Source organism: Cricetulus griseus, chromosome 2, assembly GCF_003668045.3.
Source record: "Cricetulus griseus strain 17A/GY chromosome 2, alternate assembly CriGri-PICRH-1.0, whole genome shotgun sequence".
In the NCBI taxonomy this organism is placed as follows: domain Eukaryota; kingdom Metazoa; phylum Chordata; class Mammalia; order Rodentia; family Cricetidae; genus Cricetulus; species Cricetulus griseus.
The window spans coordinates 252657516-252681307 of NC_048595.1; the positions used below are offsets into that span (position 1 = coordinate 252657516).

At 39.8% G+C, this 23792-nt stretch overlaps 1 long non-coding RNA gene across 1 annotated transcript in view; it reads left to right on the forward strand.

Annotated features, from left to right (window-relative positions):
- The window catches only part of LOC113833729, a 36706-nt gene extending 13174 nt beyond the window's left edge, over positions 1–23532 (forward strand). The window contains exon 4 of the long non-coding RNA XR_003481864.2: positions 22524–23532. This is a non-coding gene — a long non-coding RNA (uncharacterized LOC113833729). The remainder of the gene's footprint in view (positions 1–22523) is intronic.
- Positions 23533–23792: the final 260 nt, after the last annotated feature.

Sequence of the window (23792 nt, forward strand, 5' to 3'; positions counted from 1 at the left end):
ACTTTCGTTTCCAATATTTCCTTAGTCTTGTGGCTTGAGTGTGAAATGTCTCCCCCAGAGACCCATATATTTGCATTGTTGGTTCACAGCCGGGGTGAACCCAGCTAGCTGGAGGAAACTGGTCACTATAGCCAGGCCTTGTGGTTTCTTAGTTCAGCCAAATTTCCTGTTCAGTGTCTGCTTCTGTCTGCAGACAGACATAACACACTCACTGGCCTCACATCTCTACAGCCATGCCTTCTCCACCCTGTTGGGCTTTATTTATTTACTAGACTGTAAGTCAAGAAAAACATGTCTTCTCTTACATTGCTTCCTGTCAAGTATTTGATGACAGCAATGAGAAGCTAACTCTCATCCAACGTCACATTTATGGCTGTGAAGTTGAATGAAGGGCTCAAATAGAAATATATCCTTTCAGATGGAATTCTTCCCTGTAATTTTGTTACGGCTCTAACCTGGGAAAAGTGTCATTTTTCTAGGTCCAGAGGAGGAGAGGGACCATACTATCATGAAACTTGAGAAGACAATGGCCAATGAATTGCAGAAGAGATAGAACTCAAACTCATGATCATAGGCAACCTGTTTATAAAAATGAGCAGATACTCTCCACAGCTTTCAATGCCTATTTATATATAGACTGTTGGAGAGCACCAAGAATTGTTAATTTTTCCAACAATTAATGAGTAGTCACTTAAATTAATATGAAATAGATGAATAATATACAGTCTAATAATATGTGTTATGTAGTACATATGATACAGAGTTTGCACCTAAGTAAGCACATAAAATATATTCATTTTATTCTGTGAATCAATGGTTTTCAACCTTCCTAATGCTGAGATCCTTCAGTTCCTCATGTGGTGACCTGGACTATAAAATTATTTCATTGCTTCTTTGTAAATGTAATTTTGCTACTGTTATGAATCTTAATGTAACTACCTGATATGCGATCCTTATGAAAGAGTTGTTTGACCCACAGGTTGAGAGCCACTGCTCTAAATGCATGTCTGAAGCCTACATATCTTGCAAAACAGTCAGATTTGTGAACCATTATTTCTCTGGTTATTTTAATGAGTTTTAATTATTCAGCCACATTAGTGGTTTTGTTTGTGATGGAGTCTTGCTATATTCAGGCTGGCCTCAAACTCAGGATCCTCCTGCTTCAGGTGGAATTATAGACATGTGTCACCTCTCTTAGTCCATGAGTGAAACTTTCAACTCCCTGAAGCATTGGAGCATCAATAGTTAAATGATACTGCATGCTCAGCAACTGAAAGGCTCTTTTAATACAGTTGAGGCTTTCAGAGACTGGGGATGCTATAAAGCCTTTGGGAGGAGAGATTTGTCCTGCTGCAGTATCCCAACATCAATCCCGAATCTCTCTGCAGCCACTATCCAACAACAGAGGTGAGCCTCTGTTACAGTCTCTTGATGGGAGCATGGATGGCAAAGAGACAGGAGAAAGGACTGGAACATTAACCATGTTTCTGGCTTCAGGCAGCCTGACACTTCAGCACCCGACTTACTTAATCTATATTCGGGACAACCTTGTAACATGCCTAATCATCTTGGCCTCCTGTGCCCCCTCTCTATAGAAGGATTCTCTTCTCACAGACCCACTTCTTAAACAGTAGTCAACTTAGAATCTGCATTCTTAATGGTCTACTGTATAAGATGCACACTGTGGATCCCCGTACACCCACCCTAAAGTCATACACTGTTTTCTGAGCATCTTTGCTCTCTGTTCAGATAGAATCATGGATACTGCCCCCTTTGTGTTGACAGCTAGCTCTGAGCTCATGAGTGTTGGAGGCTTACTGGCTGTACTTATAAACCCAGAACTCAAAACATTGACAACTAAAGGCTAATGGTTCTAGACTTTAAAAGTCAGACTGTAAATGCCAGCTTTCTGTGTTCAGGCTAGAGAAAGTGATGGGAAGTCAAACCTATTGGGCCTAAGAATTAGAAGCCTGTTGCTCCAAGCTATCAAAGTCTGAGACTTACAACTGTAGGGACTCAGGTTGGATGTTTGTTGCTCCGGATGTTAACTGACCACAGCCTGGAATCCAAAACCTCGTGATACAGTTCCTGAGCTTTTAGAGTAAGGACCCTTGGGTCTTAACCCTGCCTGGGTCTCAGGAACTCTTGAAATGACTGATGCTTAGAAATCCCACTTCCTGGCCTCTGCTTCATTGCTTTCCACAGTCTCTCAGCATTTGCCTCCTATCCCTTTCTGGAACTTTTCAACTATATTCTTATAGCTGCTCTACAGGTTTGGGCTAAAAGCCACAAGGACACTTCTGGTCTTTGTGAAACCAGTTCATCCATCCTGTCCATGACAGGCACACATGCAAATACACACATAGATAATGTTGTGGGAGACACCTTTGTTGAGGCCAAGTGTTGTTATACTAGGACAGAAATCTTCCAAATGAACCTAACAGGACTGCTAGGTGCTGATATAGCTAGCAAATAGGTCCATGGTATGTTGTGCTCAGATTATTATTTCACTAATCACAGCTTGCATGTGCTTTCAGTTCCACCAATCACAAAACTTACTTATAGACCAATCACAAGCCTTGCTTAGGAGTCAGTCACAAGCCTGGTATGACACTAATAACAGTCTTTTAAAGCCAAGGAGCTGCAGTCTTCATGGAGTGAGTGAGAATAGCTACAGGGTGAACAGGGTCACCAAGGTTTCTCCCAGTTTGTCATACTGAGAGAACAGTCTTCCAAAGCCCTTTCAGGATTCCTGTAGTGGCTGTAACTTTAGCATGAGCTCAAGCAGGAGTTTTGAGTTCAGTCTCAGGTGTCTTTTGGTGACCTTTGCAGCTGGAGTCTTCTCAGAATGACTATGGATGCCCCACACAATCAGACTGGAAAATCATCAAAGATGGAGGTACTGTTTAATTGCTAGTTCCCCACTCAAAATAGCTGAGCACAAGGCAAGGCCCTAGTAGTTGTCATTCAAGTGACCGCGTGGCTTGCTTATAATGTATCTAAAGAAAATAAACCTTTAAAGACTGCTGATAGTAAAGATTTGCCATGAAGAATTAATATTATTGATAGCACTTCACGGTGTTTAATTTCAAGGCACATGACCTTAGGGAGGGTTAGGTTCCTCTGATTTGTCTTGCCAATAACTCGAGGGCTATGCCAGACAACTACAGCCTGCTATGAGTCTTCAAACTAGCCATTTCTTGCTTGGCTTATTCATACATTTCCTACAAGAACTGATAAACATTCTTGCTCAGAGTTTGTTACTCTCTGGCAGTGACCACAGATAGGATTTCTCCATGCATCCCTGTTGTGCTCTGCATTCTTTTGTTGAGATCTGTATTGTGACACACCATCTTGTCTATGGAAGTCATCCTCTGAACTTTGTCCTTACCATACATAAATAACTGCAATAAAAAACAGCAACAAAGTGTCTTTAAAACAGAGAGGATAAGCCACATGCAATAGCACATGCCTGTAATCCCAGATGGTAGATTGAAACAGAAGAATTGTGAGGTCAAGGTTAACCCAAGCTATTTAACAAAACCTGGTCTCAAAAGAAGAAAGAAAAAAAGAGAGGAAGGAAGGAAGAAAGAAAGAAAGAAAGAAAGAAAGAAAGAAAGAAAGAAAGAAAAAAGAAAGAAAGAAAGAAGGAAAAAAGAAAGAAAGAGAGAGAAAGAAAGAAAGAAAGAAAGAAAGAAAGAAAGAAAGAAAGAAAGAAAGAAAGAAAGCCAAACAAACAAATAACAAATCACAAAGGGCAGGCAGAGTGGATGAGGTGGGTACTGGCTGACAGAGTTACCAAAACAGAGAGTCAGCACATTTGTCTACCCTGCTCCGCCTAGAAATGGGAAGATGATTGTACCTTTTAGATTCCAGTCAGGTGTAACTCCTGTCTGGGTGGGACAAATGATTGAAGCCTAGTCAATAAGCTGGGCAAACACAAAGGGAAATGAAAAGGAAAAATAAATAAGCGGTAATTGTTGGCAGGCTCAGCAAATACCAGCTTAGGAGAATTGCAATAACAATCAAAGGTGGAGCCAGGAGTACATCTTCAAGTCTCACCTTTGAGACAACAGATGCTGGAGAGGGGACACAGAAAAGGCTCTGACTGTCATCTCATGGTACAGCATCATTTGACCCTGAGAAGGGACCCTAGATGAATTCTCCACTTATAAAACTCCTCATATGGGTCAAGGATGTTCAATGCTTCCTGGCAGAGAATTTCCCCCATAAAGGACTGTTTCCAAAGAATAAATGAGTAATCAATACCACATGAGAATTTAGCCTCATCCTGAATGTGTCACTCTGTTTCTTCCTTCGTCCGTGAGACAGGAGGGACAGAAGCAGGGAACAAGGTTCAGGATGGCTGGAGACAGCCCTCTGGAAGATAGACTTCAGTGAATTAGTTCAACTTTATTCCAGAGTATAAGGAATGTGTAGGAGTAGGGAGCCTGGGGACAAACCCTAATTTTCATTAATTGATGCGTTTCTACCACAAGGCTTTATATATAGCAGTGGGGTCCTATAGCAGAGCTCCTAACATAAGTCTTCAAGCAGGAATCTGTGCCAAGTTTTGAGCTAAAGATAAATCAGGCATCTGGTTTAGAGACAGCTTTCAGATAAGGTCAGTCCTTCAAGCTCAGGGACATTCTCCACATAAGGGCAGGTAGAGGCAGGGAGTTTTTCTGGGGAGGGAGGGAGTTTCCATGTCAATGAGCTTTTGGAAAAAGCCCATAAGAGACTGCAACCTTGACCAGCCAGCAATGCCTTCCAATGTGAATGTTAAGCTGTCAATGTCCCAGACTTCTTCCAAACTCTTCAACCATTATCTGAAAGATTCATATTTTCTCAGTGGAGTTGTGTAGCCTTCCTTCTCTGGGATGAGGATGTTTGGATCCAAAATGTCCTTCTACCAATGAACTGCATAATAAGATGACTTCCATAATCTTGGGCCCAAGACATTAGAATCACAGTAGTGTGTGACTTCTGAGAGACACCATATATGCAGAAATTCATTAATTTTGGTGCTTATCATGGTAATTAACATCACATTAATACAATTTCCTACCCAGCAGAAAATAACAGGACACTACACTATGTGTACTTCTGACTCTCAGTGACACGACACTGAGCGGTCTGTACTCCAATCATTGAGGTTACTCTGAGGTCCGTCCCTGAATGTCAGAGATTATGGCTATCCTGAGGTACATCCCTGTTCTAGGGTTTCTATTGCTGTGAAGAGACACCATGATTATAGCAACTCTTATAAAGGAAAACATTCAATTGGTTCTGGCTTAAAGTTTCAGAGGCTTAGTCCATTATCTGCATGGTGGTATGTAGACAGACATGGTGCTGGAGAAGGAGCTTAGAGTTCTACATCTTGATCTACAGGCAGCAGAAGCAACCATGTACCACACTGGTCCTAGCTTGAGCATATATTAGACCTCAAAGCCTACCTCCACAGTGGCATACTTCCTCCAATAAAGGCCACACCTACTCAAATGGGATCACCCCTCCTAATAATGCCACTCCCCTATGGTCCAAGCACTCAAGCACATGAGTCTGTCGGGGTGGAGGTACCCATTCAAATCACTACAATCCTTGAGTGTCAGTGCTAGCTACACTGAAATGTGCTCCTTAAATATCGTTGTTGGCTTATTCTTTCCAAGAAAATCAACTGAGCAGGCCAATAAAACAACAAACTTTCCTAAATCCAATAAAGCTTCTGCCTCTATTTTTAAATTAAGGATATATATATATATATATATATATATATATATATATATCAGGATAAGGGCTTCAAAAGTTTCTGAACATTAAAAGTCTTTTTCTTCTGTTCACAGATTTACAGTTTAGCAGTACCAAGTGGCAGAGGTTCTCTATGCCAAAGGAATGGACTCTCAGAGTATGAAAAGCCCTTTGTTTCTGTGTCCTTGTGCTCGATTTCCATTTAGAATGTTTTAGATAACTACCATCATTCCCTACTCTATTACAGAGAAAAAAATAAGTGTTTAAAATCAATACACTGTAGGTTTATGGATAGAAGATCTTAGACACCCTGATAAAATGACAGATTGAAATTTTATCATATGGACTGAGAAAACAATCTTGAGAAGCCCACTACAGGAGAGAGAGATAATCATATTTTATGAAGATAATTTGAAGACAGACACAGCTTCAAGGCAAGGCTTACTACAATTAGGGCAGCCACATAATTTTTGCCAAACTGGAACACTTTGAGACAGTGAAAGGCGATGCTGTAATCATCCGACTTCTAAAACAGGCATAAACTGGGACCATCACTGGAAAACTAGATCACCATAATTTGAGGAAATGTGGGGGCCACTGGGGGCAGTTGGAGAAGCTTCAAAATTATCTAAATTGAGACAAAGAAGCTTGAAAGAAAGCAATGTTATTGTTTTTGGGTTTTTTTTAATGGATGTATTTAAGAATCATGGGATGAAGCTATGAGTGTAACATTGGTACTGAAGAATAAAGGAAAAAAAACTGCTACAGTCGGTTCTGACACATTTAAAGTTTAGAACACGCCTCAGTCATTTTTACAGGAAAAAAATAACAAATTGAAAACCAATGACTCTTTCGGGACACATCAGAAACAAATGAGGTGGCACAGCAAGCCAGCTCTAGCAGGACATTGAAACTCAGAGTCAAGGCTCTACATATTTACTAGAGGAGGAAGCTTATGGAACTGTTGGCTAGTCTAGGCACTTAGTAGTAATTTCAGTCAGATGCTGAAGGTTTAATGTGACCCAACATGAGAAAGAATGTTCCTAAGGAAATAGCCTTCTGTGAACCACCCCCCCCCCTTGGTGGGTTCTACCTCCACAAGCCCACTCAGTTCTTCCATGACAAGCAAACAGAATCTCTTTGTGGAGGGAAGAACAGGTCTCTCCAAAGCAGGTGGAGTCCTACTTCTAGGAAAGAAGGCTTGTACAGTCCTTTACTACCTCCACACGGGGTATTTCTTTCAACCTCTGACTATTCAGACATCGTGTTTCATACACAGAAAGGAAAAGAGTGAGCAAGTTCTTGGGACACTGGCCTTGCAGCACAGGCCTGTTGAAAGATTTATTCCTAAAATTATAGAACCCTGGGGCTGGAGAGATGGCTCAGTGGTTAAGAGCATGTGCCAGTGTTGGACTCAAGTTCAGTTCCTAGCACCCATATCAAGCACTACTCAGACAACTCCAGGGAGACATGAAGACTCTGAGCTCCATGAGCACTGACACACCACACAGACACACACAGACACACACAGACACACACAGACACACACACACACACACACACACACACACACACACACACACACACACAATTAAAATAGTGTAATATAAAATTTTGAAGATTTTCATCAGTTCTTTGAAAGTTTCACATGATGTGTTTTGGTTATATTCACCCTCTCTCCTCCAACTCTTCACAGATCTAACCCCCTTCTATACCCAGCCAAATTTATGTCCCCCTTTTTTTTAATCCTTCAAGACCAGTTTGGGCTATGGAAACATTCTTGATGTGTGATCTTCCACTGGAGTGAGGTCCCACAACAGGGACCACACTCTTAGAGAAGACTGTCTCTGTATCTCCCAGAAGCTAACAAGTGTCAATAGCTCCATGGCTAGGAGTGGGATTGTGTATCCACCTCCCATTCTGGGATTTACTCTGGTTTAGGATTCTGTAGATTTTGAGTGTACTGTTGTAACCACTGTGCATTCATATTTACAGCTGCCCTGTTTTATCCAAAAGACAGTTTCCTTGCAGTCATCCACTGTCTTTGGCTCTTATACTCTTCCTAGTCATTCCTTTGAAATGATCCCTGAGTTTGGAAAGAGGGTACATGGTATACATAATCCATTTAGAGCTGAACATTCTGACAGCTCTTATTCTCAGTACTGTAGCCTGTTGTGGGCCTTTGTGCTAATCACCATCTCCTGCAAGCTTCTTGGATGAGAGATATATTGATCTGTGCACATAACAAGTCATTATTTAGGAGTTAGTTTAATACTATGTTCATTTGGCAGAATAATACTCATATGTTCTTCCTTAAGGTCTATGACCTGTCTATCCATAGTTTCTTAGCCCAGTAATGGTGCCAGGTATGAGTTTCATCTTGTGGAACAGACTTAAATCCAATCAGAAAGTTTTTGGTTACTTCTATGATGTTCATGTCATTATTAACACAAGTCCACATGTCTTACAGAGCCAGTCAATATTGTGGCTTGGAGATTTCACAGCGGGGTATGATTGGTGATTACTTTTCTTCTCTAGTGGAGTACATAGCAGCTTCCAGTGCTGTGAAAGTTGGCTAGTAGAGATAAAACTTCCAGATCAGTAGCAGCTTGATTTCTTCATGTTCTGTAACTTGGTGTCTTCAGCAAGCAATAGATGTTCCCACCAAGTTTTGGAGGAACATAAATGAATAACGCCTATTACAGACGCATCGATATACTAGAAAATAGTTGAGGAAAGAAGCAATGAGTTTCAAAATGAGTTAGCAGAAATTTCTCAACCTGAATTAGGGAGAACAAAATAATAATAGTAAATAGAAACCAGACCACTAAAGAATAATGTAGCAATTTCAACAGATGCAATATATGCATAGTTAGCAAACTAAAGGAGGTAAAAGAAACATTAATTAATAATGATTGAGAAATTTCCAAAACTAACAACAGACACAAAAACCGAATATTTATGGGGCTTAGCAAATACCAAGCAGGACACAATTTTAGAAAATCAGAAATCAAAATAAAAAGAAGACTCTTGAAACAAGAGGGAGAAAGAGAATAATAAAAATTCTCGGCCGGGGGCTGGAGAGATGGCTCAGAGGTTAAGAGCACTGACTGTTCTTCTAGAGGTCCTGAGTTCAATTCCCAGCAACCACATGGTGGCTCACAACCATCCGTTATGGGATCTGGTACATAGAGAAATCCTGTCTCGAAAAACCGAAAAAAAAATCCTCTGATATCTGGGAACCTGCTGAGAACCTTTCTCAGACACCTTCCTCGGGATCCCTCTCAGCAGATATCCAGATGACCCTTTGCTGTGCCTGGACTCCTATACTGCCCACTGAGCTACATGCATTCATTGCCCTGCCTTCCATTCTAGTGTCTACTTTGAGCAGTGCTCTCTGGCACTTTTGAAAATAATAATTTTCCTAGGTTTAATTTTTTGCCAATGGCATAGGTTTTCTTTTCACCTTCTTGTGTCCTTAAGCAATTAAAAATAATAAGAGCGGCATGGTTTCCTTGTAAAAATGAAGGAAGTTGAAAATGGCATAAGAAAATGAGAAGAGTGCAAGAATGAAATCAAAGTAGATTAACATGTATATATGAAAATGTCACGCTGCAACCAATCATTTTGTGTGCTAGCTTAACAAGCTACTTCTTTAAATTTAAAGAAAAAGAGTAAAATTTCCCAGAATCATATAACCCAGTTATCTTAGGTTACAAAGTAATTAGATTTCTAATGTTTTTCTCTATTTACACAGACGTTGCCATACCTCTCCTATCTCTTGGAATAACACATACTGTTTCATTTGCCTGCAGTACTTTTTCTAACTACTGAAATATGATGATATGACTATGTGTATGTGTGTGTACAAGAATAACCCAGCAACCTGGGAGGGAAAAATCAAGGGAGCGGAATAGGGTGGTGAGAAAGATATCAACTAAGAACAAGGATATATATGTCTTTAAATGTCATGATAATCCTTTTATTTTGTATTCTGACTGAAAGAAGGTAATGAAAAAATGTGATACTGCTCAAAAACAAAAGAGCAACAATAAACAGTATACAAGCACTGTCCTTCAAATTGTGCAAACTTGATCCTTAGAATCAATGCTGTAGACTAGGGTGCAATCATGGCAGACATGACTAATTAGGCTATCTAGTTCTTGGCATTGGAGTCAGGACAAATCCTCTTAGTAGTTTCCTTTAGACTAAATTCCTAAGGCTCATAGATTTTTTTTTTTTAAATTCCCAGTGGGGTAATGTCTTAAAGACAAAAGTCATTTTGTTTTATTTTGTTTCTCTAAACAGAACCGCAAGGGGATACATGATTGATTGTGGAAGTCTATAGTTGGAACTCAATTGTCCCCAAAAGACCTATATGTTAAACGCTTGGTCCCCTACCTATCTTGCCATTAGGAAGCAAAAGATCCTTTCTTGGAGATGCAATCTTGTGGAATGAATTTGGATCCTTAGAGAGGCACTCTTGGAAGGGTTATTGGGGCTGTGGTCTTACTTCCTTTGTCTTTTTGCCTCCTGGCTGCCACGAGATAAAAAGTTCTCCTCCACCCCATACTCCCACCATGATGTACTACAGTGACATCAGAGACTTGAAGCCACAAGACCAAGCAACTGTGAAATAAAGGCTCTGAAATCATGAGTAGCGTGAACTTTTCAGTATTTTAAGTTGATTATCTCAGGTATTTTGTCACAGTGATGAAAAGCTGCCTAATGCAAGGGAGTCAGTGACAGTGATGTACATGACCATATTATAATTGATTGTAACTAGACTGGAAGGGAGTCGTGCTAGTCCCTGGTCTCTACATGTTCTTTACAGATGGGCACTAGATTCAGAATGCAGTTCCAAAAGCCTAATGATTGACTCATCAAAGCCTGAGCCAAGTGCAACACTGCCTTGCTCTACCTCTGAACACAAGACATTTTGCAGCACTCCCCAGCAAACACTGCATGTAAACTAGCAAAAATTGGGAAACTAACTTCAGTCTTCAAGCCTTGCTAACTTCCTTCATTCATTTAGACTGCGTGTGTGTGTGTGTGTGTGTGTGTGTGTGTGTGTGTGTGTGTTTGAGAGAGAGAGAGAATTTTAGCATTATAAAATAAAACATATGGCCCTTTAATAAACTAACTCAACAAAATAACACTCCAATTAAAAATAATGCAAGCAATATACAGTACTGTTCAATGAAGTCCAGTAGATGCAATTATAAAAGATTTCTTTCATGATGCTAAATTCAAAATCTAAATATCTAAATTACCTGCCTTGTAAGGGGACATATTTTCTATTTAAAGTCCATAAAAATGAAAAGGGATGCAAATTTGGTAACTTAGAGTGAAGAAAAAAATAAAGAAACATAAGACATTAGAACTCTTCAATGGAGCCTATTGTGTGGTTGGATTTTTTTCTTTTTTATTGAATTTTCACCACTGTATGGCCTTTTTTGTAAGCTGTCACAGTGTAACTCACTTCACCCTTGAGGCCATCCCAGTAAAGAGGGTGCTTCTTTCTCATAAAAAAAAAAAACAAAAAACAAAAAAAAAAACCTCCACATAGCTAAGATTTTCATGGTGTACCCAGTTGTATATTGCAAACCAAAACTGTGTTCTTAATTATCTGTGATTCTCTACAAGGAAAGAGTCTACTGTGATTCCTGCAGGAAAGTCTCCATGTTCTGGCTAAACAGCAACACTGTGTGAGATGAAAAGAAGGCAGCATCTATTGTATTTAGAAGTCAGCATCAAAAGAGCTTGCCTTTTGGATTAGGAGACAGTCCGATTGGGCTGTGAATGGCTGCAAGGCTGAAAGGGAGGGGTGGCGACAACAGCAGCCCTTTTAGAAGGTGGCAGGGCAGTGCTGAGAGGCTGCATTCAGCTGCTTGGCAGAGCAAAGGCAGGCCACACTGTGCCTTAAGTTGATGCAGAATGAATAAAGAAAATGCCTGGTTTTCAAGAGCTGAATCTCAACTGGGATTCAAGATTGCCCTTTTTATTTTCAATGGTAGTTCTCTCCCTGTGAAATCTACAAACTACATATAAGTCTGGAGAGAGAGAGAGAGTAGGGGGGAGAGAATTTAATGTGGGTTGAGTGGGGCTGGATTCTTGTTTGCTCATTTGGTTGCAGCCTCCAATCTCCTTAGATAGAGGAGGGAAAGACAGACAATATGAGAAAAAGAAAGCACCATTTGGCAATCAATCCTGGCCCCACATATACCCAGCTCTCTAAGACATGCTGCATCGGGGGTAAACTGAACTTGGGAGCATTGAGACTGAAGGAAACTGAGCCAAAAGAAGCAGCAGCAACGGGTGTGCTACTGAGTTTGTTCATGTTACTCTCCAACAACCTTGTTCAGAGCCCTCACCTCTACCTCTGCTTTGAACATCCCGCAGAGGTCTTAGCCCAGTGGTCACCTAGATTAGCAGCTGCCCATGCTCATTTCCCAAGACATAGAGCTTTTGATTTCTGCTCGGTTGTATTGGATTTGAAATGACTCTGAAACATCCTCGCTGAAAATTCCAAAAGAAAATCGGAAGCATGAGCTCGTCACTCAGAAGACTCCAGTGTGGAGACAGAGAGCTTGTGAGGTAGAAATCCTTGGAAAATTGACTATAATTGAAAGCAGGAGAAAACGGGAGTACAGAAAGGAAGAAATGTAAAACAAGAAAGGGGAGAATTTGAAATGAATCCTGGTGACACGATTACTTTAAAAGATCAAAGCAGGAGTGTTGGTAAGAAAGAATTTAGGTGTCAGCAAGGAAGGGAGAATAGTTGCTTATATATGGCTTTACTTTCCCCCAGTCTCTGAATTTTCTGAAGTGCCTGTGAAGTTCAACACACAGAGTACTCTGGGTACTTATCTAACAAAACATTGGGGAGATTCACATAAATATTACTCTTACTCTCTTTCCATTGCCTTTTTCTTAGCACTAACAGTGCTAAGATGATTCCTACCTCAGCGGCCTGTTCTCCCCTCTCAGAAAACAATGATTGACAAAAGATGCTGACCTCCAGGGGGAGCTCAAAGAGAGGAGTGCTGAGAAAGGGTCAAGAGAAACACTTGACAGAGTGGTGACAGTACTGGGGAGTTTTTTTTTTTTTTTTTTTTTTTTTTTTTTTTTTTTTTTTTTTTTTTTTTTGAGGGCATGAAAACGGTATTGCTTCAGCACAGCTGAATTTGCAGTTTTTTTTTTTTTTTTTAAAAAAAACATGGCTTTTAAAAAATGTCACATGGACGTCATAAACATAGCTGAGCTTGACTCCTACTACTTAGAAAAATTGTCCTAAGATGAAACGAAAAACAAAGAAATGAACAGACAACCCTAGAGTGGAAATTATGCATTAAAGGACCAAAGGGCTTTCCATATAGCCATTGACATTCTTAGCTCAAGGTACGAAAGCATGTCAAGAATTCCAACAACCAAAAATGTCCCATCTTGTTGTGGCCACTCTCACTTCTTTCAGCTGAGACCTGTCCCACATCTCAGGTTTTTGCTCTTTCTGAAGTTTGCATTTGCAAATATTGTTTCAAGTTAGAGAAATGCACTTCTCCAGTTCTCCAGATCTTCATGGTTGACATTGAAGTGCTGAATTCCTCATCAGAGTATCAGGAACTTTAGTTCCTTTCCCTGAAGATATGGCTTGCCCCAGATAGGAGACTTTAGAGCAACCTAAGGTGGTGTGCCTGTGCTATAGCAATTGCCAGAGTGCCCTGACTCTTGCTTTGGGGCTCAGCCACATCACTTACTGTATCTAACTCCTCCCAACTTGAAATAGGGGAGTATCATTTGTAAAGAGAACTCATCTAAATCCTTCATCTGGATTATCTAAATGTTGTGTTATTCATTTCAAATCTTATAGAAAAGACATGGGTAACACCTGAGAAAATGTTTTCAGGACTAGATGTTAGCCAACCGTCCTTTGTCTTAGACTTGAGAGAATGACAGGCACTCAAGTGAAAGCCCTTTTTACAGCCCTGTGACCAGATCCAAGCAGGGGACTTGCCTTCCTGGTAATGAGCATTTCAAAGCGGGAGGGATTAGAGGAGAGCCTTGAGGCAGGCACACTGCCATCCGCCTGAGCTCCCCAGGGTGAAAAACTTCTGTAGAGTGCAAGCATTGAAGTCCTCACCATGGGTAACTGAGCAGATGGCCTGGAAAGGAGTCTCCAAAAATGTCCACCACCTGTAGTTTTGTGCATATTCTGCATGCTCAAGAAATGCCCTGTTTAGTGCTTTTCAGTGTTTAGGTTTTTTGTTTTTGTTTCATCTTTTGTTTTCAAATTCAGTAAGTGTTTATCTTGTGTCCAGCTTTGTACCCACACAGGAGTGTTAGGCAAGTTTCCTGCCTCCAAGAGCTGACACAAATGTAGACAGATGCCTGGCTTTTACCCAGATCCACAGCAATATTTTATTGTGAAAGCATTTACTTGAGAGCATTGTAACCCTACTGACTAGAAACTCCATGCTAAGAACAAAGGACTGCCCAGGTATGAGGAATTCCAGACATATTTAGGGTCCCATGGCAAAGATTTTAAATGGATTTGACCAAAAGTCAAAAGAAGCCCTTTCACGTGCTCTTATTGAGGAATTTGGCATACAGACTGTTCTTAATGAGAGGCTTTGTTGGCCAAAGTGTGTTGGCCTAAAGCCCAATCACAGGACCCCTTGGAACAATCAGGAAAGCCATTAGTTTTCTTGCCTAATCCCAAGCAATCTTGTCTGAGTCTTTCTTGGGATAATTCAGTAGCATAAGAAAGGGAGGGACCCCCACCTCTCTCTTTTACAGGCCATAGTGCTGACTTTTGCAAATGGAGATAGAATCTTTAAAAAAAAATTTACAGGTATCATTAACTTTCACCATCAATCTGACTATAGTTCTTTTTTTCTTTTGACTGTAATAACAATTCTCCCTCCTTTTTAAAAAAAGAAGAAACGTAAACAACTATAACTCATTTAAATGTTATTATTTCCTCTTAATTATCTTTATTTCTTTTTATTGTTCGCTCTGTGTGTGTGTGTGTGTGTGTGTGTGTGTGTGTGTGTGTGTGTGTGTGTGTGTGTGCACATTCATGAATGCAGGTGCCAATGAAGGTCAGAAGAGGGAATTGTATCCCCAGGAGCTGTAGTTATGGGTGATTATGGATTATGGAGCTACTATGTGAGCTCTGGGAATCAAACCCCGGTCCTTTGGAAGAACAGCCAGTGCTCTTAACTGTAGAGCCATCTCTCTAGCCCTTCCTAGCTTCTCAAGGCCTGGTTACACACTGGATTTGTGTTTTACTGTTTCTGGAGTATCTAAGTAAATGCAGTAACCAGCTGTCATAATCACACTCACATATTATTTAATCCCGTAAAGAGTAACTCTGTATTTTTTATCTAAAAAAAAAAAAAAAGCAGCCAAAGAGAAAATAGAACAACAAAATCTTTAAAAGCATTTGTTTCTCTTTTCCTATAAATAAGCGTAAACCCTGGATAAATATAAGCCCCATCCTCCATCACAGGATGGTTTTGACATTTCTGCCTTTCCATATTATGGTTGGGTTTGGCTCTGTGGGAAATATTTTAGGAGATCACTTGAAAGAAACATAGGAACCAGTTTGTTAAATAAAATCAATGAGTGCTTCTGTATAAAATCAGCTATAGGAAAATTTTCAGTGTTAAGGATGGCGATGTGCTTTTACAAGACCCTGTGGGCATTTCATTTCTTTTCATTGTTTATCACTTTAGTTCTATTTTTGAGTATATTTTGTTAGCTGTTTCAAATCGCTTCATGAGTCTCCACTCTGTTGGGTAACCCAAATAGAGTCTCATCAATTAACTATATCTCCCTGTCTTCTGGCTTTTGGCATTTTTCTTCTTTAAACAAAGTTCTGCCACTGTGAACTTTAGACCCATCTAACGACTTGCAGAGAAAAGTCCCCAAACGAGGGTCAAAGAATTCTATCTAAAAGAACGCCAAGTGAGAATTACCTTGACTTTTTTTCAAATAAAACTAAAACTAAAGCTTTCTGTGAACAAGTATACATCTTTAAAAACAATGTGTTTAGTCTGAAGTAGATAACGAAATGCAATGTATTTATTTCCCACCAATAAACAAGCCCAGTTTGGATTGGGACATTCAGAATCGATCGTGGAGAACTGCCTCAACTGGCAGGCAGGTAGGAGCTGCTAGGCTTGCCACAGTTGCTGATGCTGCAACAGGAGGAGAGCTTGCCCTTTCTGCCACTGCTGCTCCAGCTAGGACAAAGAAAGTGGAAACAAAGAAATAAGATTCTGAGGCGCCTACTAACATCAAGTGCTTTGGTCTTTCTGAATAACTAACTCTCTTTTGTAACAGGTTCAGTAAAATGCTGAACTCATTAATACAAAACAAAAAAAGAAGGACCATAGCTGTGGACTTCTTCATGCCCACACACTCTGGCCTGTCACAGCCCAGCTAACTCCCACACTCTTTGCCCCTCCTTGCTCCACTTGTAGAGGAAGGGATACCTTAGGGTGTACAGGGTTACAAAGAACTGTCCATCATTGGAGAGACTGCAACACTGGACTCAAAAGGCAAGGTTTGTGGCTGAGCTTCTAAGGCCCACAAGAACCTGTCTTTTGCTCTTTGTAATAAAAGTGAGACATTCTTATTTCGGTACTAAATTTGAACAGATGTCCAAATGTGTTTTCCTTTTTTTTTTTTTTTACTTTCAAAATGGTAAAGAAATTTTAGCTTCTTTCTTTAAAAGTGCACCAAGTTTTTTAAATGTTTGCTTAATATTAAAAATAAATAAATAAAAAGGCCGGGTGGTAGTGGCGCACACCTTTAATCCCAGCACTCGGGAGACAGAGGCAGGCAGAACTCTGTGAGTTCGAGACCAGCCTGGTCTACAGAGCGAGTTCCAGGACAGCTTCCAAAGCCACAGGAAAACCCTGTCTCGAAAAACCTTAATAAATAAATAAATTTATTAAATTAAATAAAAATAAAAAAGGCTGAATGATATAGATATTTTATCTTTTATGACAATTAAGTAATATGATCTGAAGTGACATAAAAAGGTTTACTTAGAAAATAATCATTACTTGCTTTATAGCCTATCAGCAGATACAGGTAAAGCTGAAACGAAGCTGTTATTCAATATATAAAAGGACTTTCTGATTTTAATGTAATCTTTTGTGTGTTTTATTTTCTTTTCTAACTGCAAAGTTCATAAGCCAACTTTTCAGAGTTGAAACATCTAAACAACATACACAAATAAACCTGGGTTGTGTTACTTCCAGTAGAGAATCTAATCATGAAACGTGTCCTGACTTTTCCCAAGGACACCCTTAGTCACAGATGTGTTTTCCATGTGAACAAAAACCAGGCTCTGTGCATCTTTCATCAGTTCTGATACACCCTCACCTCTGTTTCCTCAGAAGAAGCAGAGGGCGGAAATGATCAGTGCTCTACCTCAGCTTAGTGTTCTTATCTAATGAAGGTGTTGGATTTCCGTGTGCCATATCTGAGCTCATGGCATGTTTTCTAGAGGGCAGAGCAGGACACTGTCATCTTGCTTGCCCAATGCTCACTGCCACCCTGTACTATTTTGGAGCTCTTAACTCATTCACAGTTCAAGGTGACAAAATGGAAAGTGTTGCTTTATTATTATTATTATTTTACAGTGAAAACAAATACAAAGTGCTCACAAATATATAAATAAATTACAAGAACCTCTGATATGCTGTGCTTTTCTACCAAGGCCATGAAAAGGAAACCAGAAGAAAACAGCCAACACCCCCTGCTGCTGGCAGATCCTAAATATACAAACATATTAACTTGGGACAAGATTTATGTGTATTTTATTTTCTTGTCCCCCTGTAACACAACTTTCAGTTTTACACTTCCCAACATGCTTATTATGACCACCTTTTGGCACAAAATGTCTGTCTATCTTTGAATCACACCTTGTTTTCCATTCCTCTATGCCTCTGGTATATCTCTAGTGGTCCACAGATAGTGAAACCTAGTATCTTTAAGTCCTTCACACTTGAACTTCTGGATGTTTTTCTCCATTAATAGAAGAGTGATAATCCAGGTTTCCCACAAGCCCTTGCTTCTTCTCTGTAAAGGTTACATCTGCAATAACATAGTAGCCACCAGCCATGCACGACCCATTTTAAGGCAGATCTGAATTATATATTTCTGCAGTTTATGTTTCTATGTTTAGAATGTGACTGTCAGTATGTTTGCATATTTGCATGCCTCACATGTATGAACCAATAGGATATAGGCTTCAGAGAAGCAAAGATTTGACTAACTTTATTGACACACAGCAGAATTATGATTTCTAAATCTCAGTAATTTACTTTCTTAAAGTATAGGTCTGATTCTCATAAAAGTCCTGTACAATGCTTAGAAGAATGGAATATATTGCAAAACATTTCATTCATCAAGTGTCTGTCATCCTACAAGTCCAAATCGAGTAATAATTGTGTTTGCATGTATCAGCAGAGAAGAGGTGAAACTGTTCCAAGCAATTAAATAACTTATAGCTCCTTGTTTGACAAAAAATTGGCTAGAGAAGTTCACACCATGAATTTGAAGAAAGAATGAGGCATGTGAAAAGGTAGCTACAGCAAGACCTTATTTGCTTAGCCACAGAAAAGGAGAGCTCAGCAGCTCTACCCAGGTAGGTAGTGGAAGACAGTGGAGGAACTGATATTCCCAGGGTTCTATGAGGAGTGGGAGTAGGGAGTAGAAGATGTGGGGTGGGTGGTGGCTGGGGCAAAGGTAGTGAGACCATCATCTAAGTTCTGGGTTTAAGATAATGAAGTGAAATGATTTTTGTTGTTTCTTAGGTCTTCAATGGAGAAATCTACTGAGAACTCATTAGCAAATCAACAATTATTAAATTTTTTAAAAAGAATGTCAGCCAAATAAAGTGTGGACTGTAGAAAATACCTGAAGATCTTCCAAATTTTGAAGAAGGCAGGAAAAGGGAAGAAGGCGCGTGTAAGAAGACACATGCATTCACAGAACTAGGGAATAGAGCATGTGGGAGGTGGCTCTAAAGAATGAATGGGGAAGGGGACCAGATACCAGCATGGAAAGAGACATATATGAGGAAAGGATGGCTATGTGGTTTGGCCAGCGGAAGGGATGGACAAACCCAGACAAGTAACAGTTGGGAGCTTCAGGGTCAGGATGGGAGATTAGAAAGAGTGGAGAAATTTGTAGATTATAGACTAAAGAATGAGGTGAAAGGGGGTTTGAAGGCGCGGGAAAGAAGCTGTGGTGGCAGATGGAGTCCATCCTTCAAAGGGAGGGAAGGACAACCATGGAGGAGACATTGACCTCCTTGTTGAGGAAGCTCTTTCCCTTGGCAGCTGGAGGATGTGCTGGCATGTCAGGACTGTCAGGATAGGGAAACTGGGGTTGAGCCATTTTTATGATTCTGGCCTTGGTGTTTTGCCTGAGAGTAAAGGAGCTGCAGTCAACATAGAGCCTACATTTCTGCTTTCACATTCCATATTTAGGCAAAGTTTACATCGAACATGGTAACAGCAATTCCAGAGCAAAAGAGAACAAGTGTCCTGCATGAAGGTGGGAATGTTAGAGAGTGATCAAATGCAAATTCAGAAGATGCTTCCAGCAGACCCTGATGTGGACATTTTAGGACCCCACTGTGCTCTGTGAGGGTCCCTGGAGAAAGGAAAGCCCTGAGCCAGGGTTTTTCCTGTAGCACCAGGCATTGCCATCGTTCTTATTCTGTGGAGTTCCCTGGGTTCTCTTCAGTCCACAGTCAGTCAGTACAGAATACTCTGTAGAGTCTGCCATTAAAACTTGCTAGGACTTAACCAAAACTAGAATATAATTAACACTTCCTTGAGAGTTGGTTATTCCAGCATTTTAATAGCCATTCTCTGATGGGAATGCTGAGAGCAATTTCTCTGAGCTTGGTCAAACATCAGCTGTTAGTAACCACATTCTAAGGCCAGGAGTGCAAGAGAAAGAGAGGGAAATAGCAAAGGAAGGGTAGGCACACAAGACAAGCAGCATTTGAGCAGAGCCTTCAGAACCAAACTACTCAGCTGGAAAAGGAATGCTCTCCTAGGGTCTGCTCATCATCACTTAAGTGGGTGGTAGCATCAGAGTTCATGCCAAGGCCGTAGGGAGACCGTAACTAAATGTGTTCTTCTTCCCCATTCTCCTGTTAAAATTACCTCAAAAAAGTCATTTGAATTCTGTAGAGAGAAGAATAGCAGATGAAAGAGCGTGTGAGATTCTGGTTTTCTATGCAGTTTATGAAAATGAACTCTAAGACTACAGAATGTTATTTCTTATTAGAAACACCTGCAGCCGAATAATCTGAGCAGGGTTACAGCAAAAAGCTGGTTACAGGGCTACCCAGTGAAAACATTGGAGCTTCATTTTAAAGCAGAAAGTTCAGTCTTGTTCAGAGGGCATATCTTGCCACAGCCCACTCGGTTTTCTCTTCAGAAACTTTCCCCAGATGCCATTAATAGATGCCATGGTTTGAAAATTCCCAGAGAAAAATGTAACACTTTTCTGTTTTTATCAGCTCTCGTTTTTTCCCCCGATTGTCTATATATTCCCAGCTCAAACAAATCTGTTTTCATCATTCTCACTTCCACTATGCCCAGGGATAACTTCTGAAAAAGTCAGAAAAACACCAATCACATGCACATTGAGCCCTCCACACACAGAGAGACATGCACAAAAGAATCTCTTTTCCAGGTACAAACACATGCACCAACATGAAACCAGACTCCTGCAGCAGGAAGTAAAAGCTCAAGACAAGTGAACTTCTGTGACAAATTTCCCAAACTGGGCCCAAAATAGCCCTTTTGCACATAAAACACCACTTCAATGCAAAAAAAAAAAAAAAAAAAAAAAAAAAAAAAAAAAAAAAAAAAAAAACCTTACCATCTGGTTATTGTCAGGTCTTACAAGTGCATAAAAGAAGGCTGTTTTTATGCTTTGATTTATTTTTCTTTCACCAAAATGCTGGGTTTCTTCCCCACTGTGTGTATCGTGTCTAGAAAACACAGTATTTAGCACTCCCTGCCCAAATAATCTTAGAAGGACTACATAAAGACTGTATTGTTGGTTTCTACCCATTCCCTCACATTCATTATTTGAAATGATAAGGTAATCAAAATGATAATTTTGACAACGTATGATTCTAAACTAGCTGTCCTTATGCAAATGAAGGCCACAGTAGAGGCCACACCCAGCTTTAGCTTGCATTCTCATACAGAACTCTGACACCTTTGGAAACTGACGAACAGTTCCAGCATGGACTGGAACCAAGAACAGTGCCCAATGCCCCTGTCTAGAGATGTTCCTGGTAAAAACCTGTTCTGTCTGCCAGCATTTCCAAGTCCCAAATGCAGAGGCAGCACTGAGAACGTCTTCTGCACGCAATCCCAGCACAGCTGCTCTTGCTTCCAATGTAATGAAAATAGCAGGAGCACATCTGTTTCCACGCTTTGCTGTGGACAGCCCACCAAAAAGTATGCATCCAATAGTTTTACCCACATAGACACAGACATGTTGAGTCCAAAGCACAGAGAGGCTATATGATAGTTTGGTTTTCAGTTTGTGCAAGAAATTCAAGTTTTGTGTTTGATGTCATGCCTAAATCAGATCCTCTCTGCCTTTGACAGTATTCTGAATGAGGCCCCTCAGTGTCCCCTGAAATGTCACTGCAGTCTGTTGAAGTTTGTGATTTTTTTTTTAATGCCAGCTGTGGGATAATTAATAATGCATGCTTTCATGCAGTTAATGAATAATAATGAATTGTATTAATAGCTCAGTCGTCAAAGCAGAGAAAGGTCAAGAAGTATAAATGTGTGTGTGTCACTGTATATAAGAAGTTACAGATATGAGCAAAGAGATGTTTGTGGTTTTGCTATTACTCTTCATATTTGATTAAGTTTTTATGGTTTTGTTATTGCTCTTCATATATGATTAAGCTTTATAGTTAGGGTATGAAGGTTGAAAAAAATAATTTTTTTTTTTTTTTTTGGTTTTTCGAGATAGGGCTTCTCTGCGTAGCTTTGGAACCTATCCTGGCACTCGTTCTGGAGACCAGGCTGGCCTTGAACTCACAGAGATCTGCTTGCCTCTGCCTCCTGAATACTAGGAAAAAAGTAATTTTTAATTAACATATAGCATCTATACTTCAATATGAGGTAGAATATTCCAGTTTGATATACACAGTTAGTGTATAAAAAATCAAATAATAAGAATTAGAATTTCTAATTTTTCAAATATTGTCAATTCTGCATGTGGAGGACCTGCAAACCTTTCCTTTTGGTAATAGTTTGTGTTTGGTTTAGTTGATGAATGTTTTTGCCTGGGATAACAGAATGTAAGTTATAATTTCCATCATTTGTCAGTGAGAGAAAGTGTGGAGCTACACAACATAGGAAATTCTGTAGACTTCAAAGAAAAGATGTTTTCAAACAAGTTTTTCCAGAACTCCCAGTGGGGACAACAGGTGACTGTCAGGTGAGTGGTGTAACCAATCAGGGAGGTTTGGAAGGAGAAAAGAAGGTGACTGGCTTTCATCTTGGAGTTTGTTTCAACCATACCAAATAGACATTTAAAATAAATTATCAAATACTGTTTAATAGTGATTATGTTATTATTAGCAGTATTTACAATTAGGAGAATAAACACGTTTGAAATCCACCTATCTATTCGATTAAAGGGCTGTTAGTCTTACAATGGGATCTTCTGGGTGATCTCCTATGCCTTGTTACTGCTTCTAGGATCTTCCATCTCACGGCAGCAATTAAATGATCATCAAGGTGGAAAAAGGCCATGATCTTTGGTATCATTTAGGAGAAATGAAGAACTTCCAAGAATCTCACCTTTGCCCGAAAGTGACCCCGGAACTTATACAGTGGGTACACCGTCCAGAGAGAAGCAGAAAGTTGGAAAGAATCCAGCCTCTTTCTATTTCCACTACTGTATATTGAATTAAACATTGTTATTTGGATCTAAAAAGTCCCCCAAAGCCCATGGTTGAAGACTTCATATTGATAGTATGGGACTCGTTGGAGATTTTACACTCCCTAGGAGGAGGGACCTGCTGGGAAGTCATCTAATCATTGGCAACATGGCATTGAAGAGTATAGTGGGACTCTGGCCCCCCCTCTTGTTTCTTTGCTTTTCAGCTACTTTGAAGAAGCTTCCTCTATCATACTCCTTATCATACACTGCCTCATCACAGGCCACAAATCATTGGACACTCCTGAAGCCATGAGCCAAAATGAATCTCTCCTCTTGGTCAGCTCTAGTAGTTTGTTACAGTATTGGGAACCTAATCAGCACAGAAACCATCATTGCTAGATAATATATAAAGATGTAATATTCTCATATTATTGAATAGGGGTTTGTGTTAATAAGAGAGCAATTATGACTTTAAAGAATACTTTCAAGAAAAATTGAAGAATTTTTTTTTCTGGCATGTGCTTCAGTCTTTTATTTACCAAGTCAACCATACTCTGTGGTCAACCTAAGTTCTTCATCCCACATATATCTGTTAGAAAATGTTGAGATTCTTTTGATGGTTATGTGATAGCTAGTAATTACTGGCATTTAATACATCTTTTTCTTAATTAAAAACAATTAAATGGGCACCAAGTAAAAATTTGCGTATTTATCTACACCTTCTGTAAATCGCATGGTTGATATCCATTTTGCCCTCCAGAGGCTTAAAATCTAAGTGTTAAAAAAAAATCCAAATTTTGTCTAAAATAGAAAGAATTATGTAAAAAAAAAAGTGGTGGTGAAGCTGCCAACTTCCCCATTAATAAAGTATAAGACAGCTGTAGTTCATTCTATTTTTCTTGATCTTAGGAAAATAAGTTCACTGTTCCAAAAATGAGAAAGAGAAAAATGAAAGTGAAGTAGACAAAGTTCAGCAATTTTCTCCTTAAGCTTTTGGTGAATTTTCCAGCTTGCTTCTCCTTTTCAGTTTGGTCTTGGGCTTTTGTAATAACGAGGAGGAAGTGAAGGAGGAGGGAAAGGAAGCT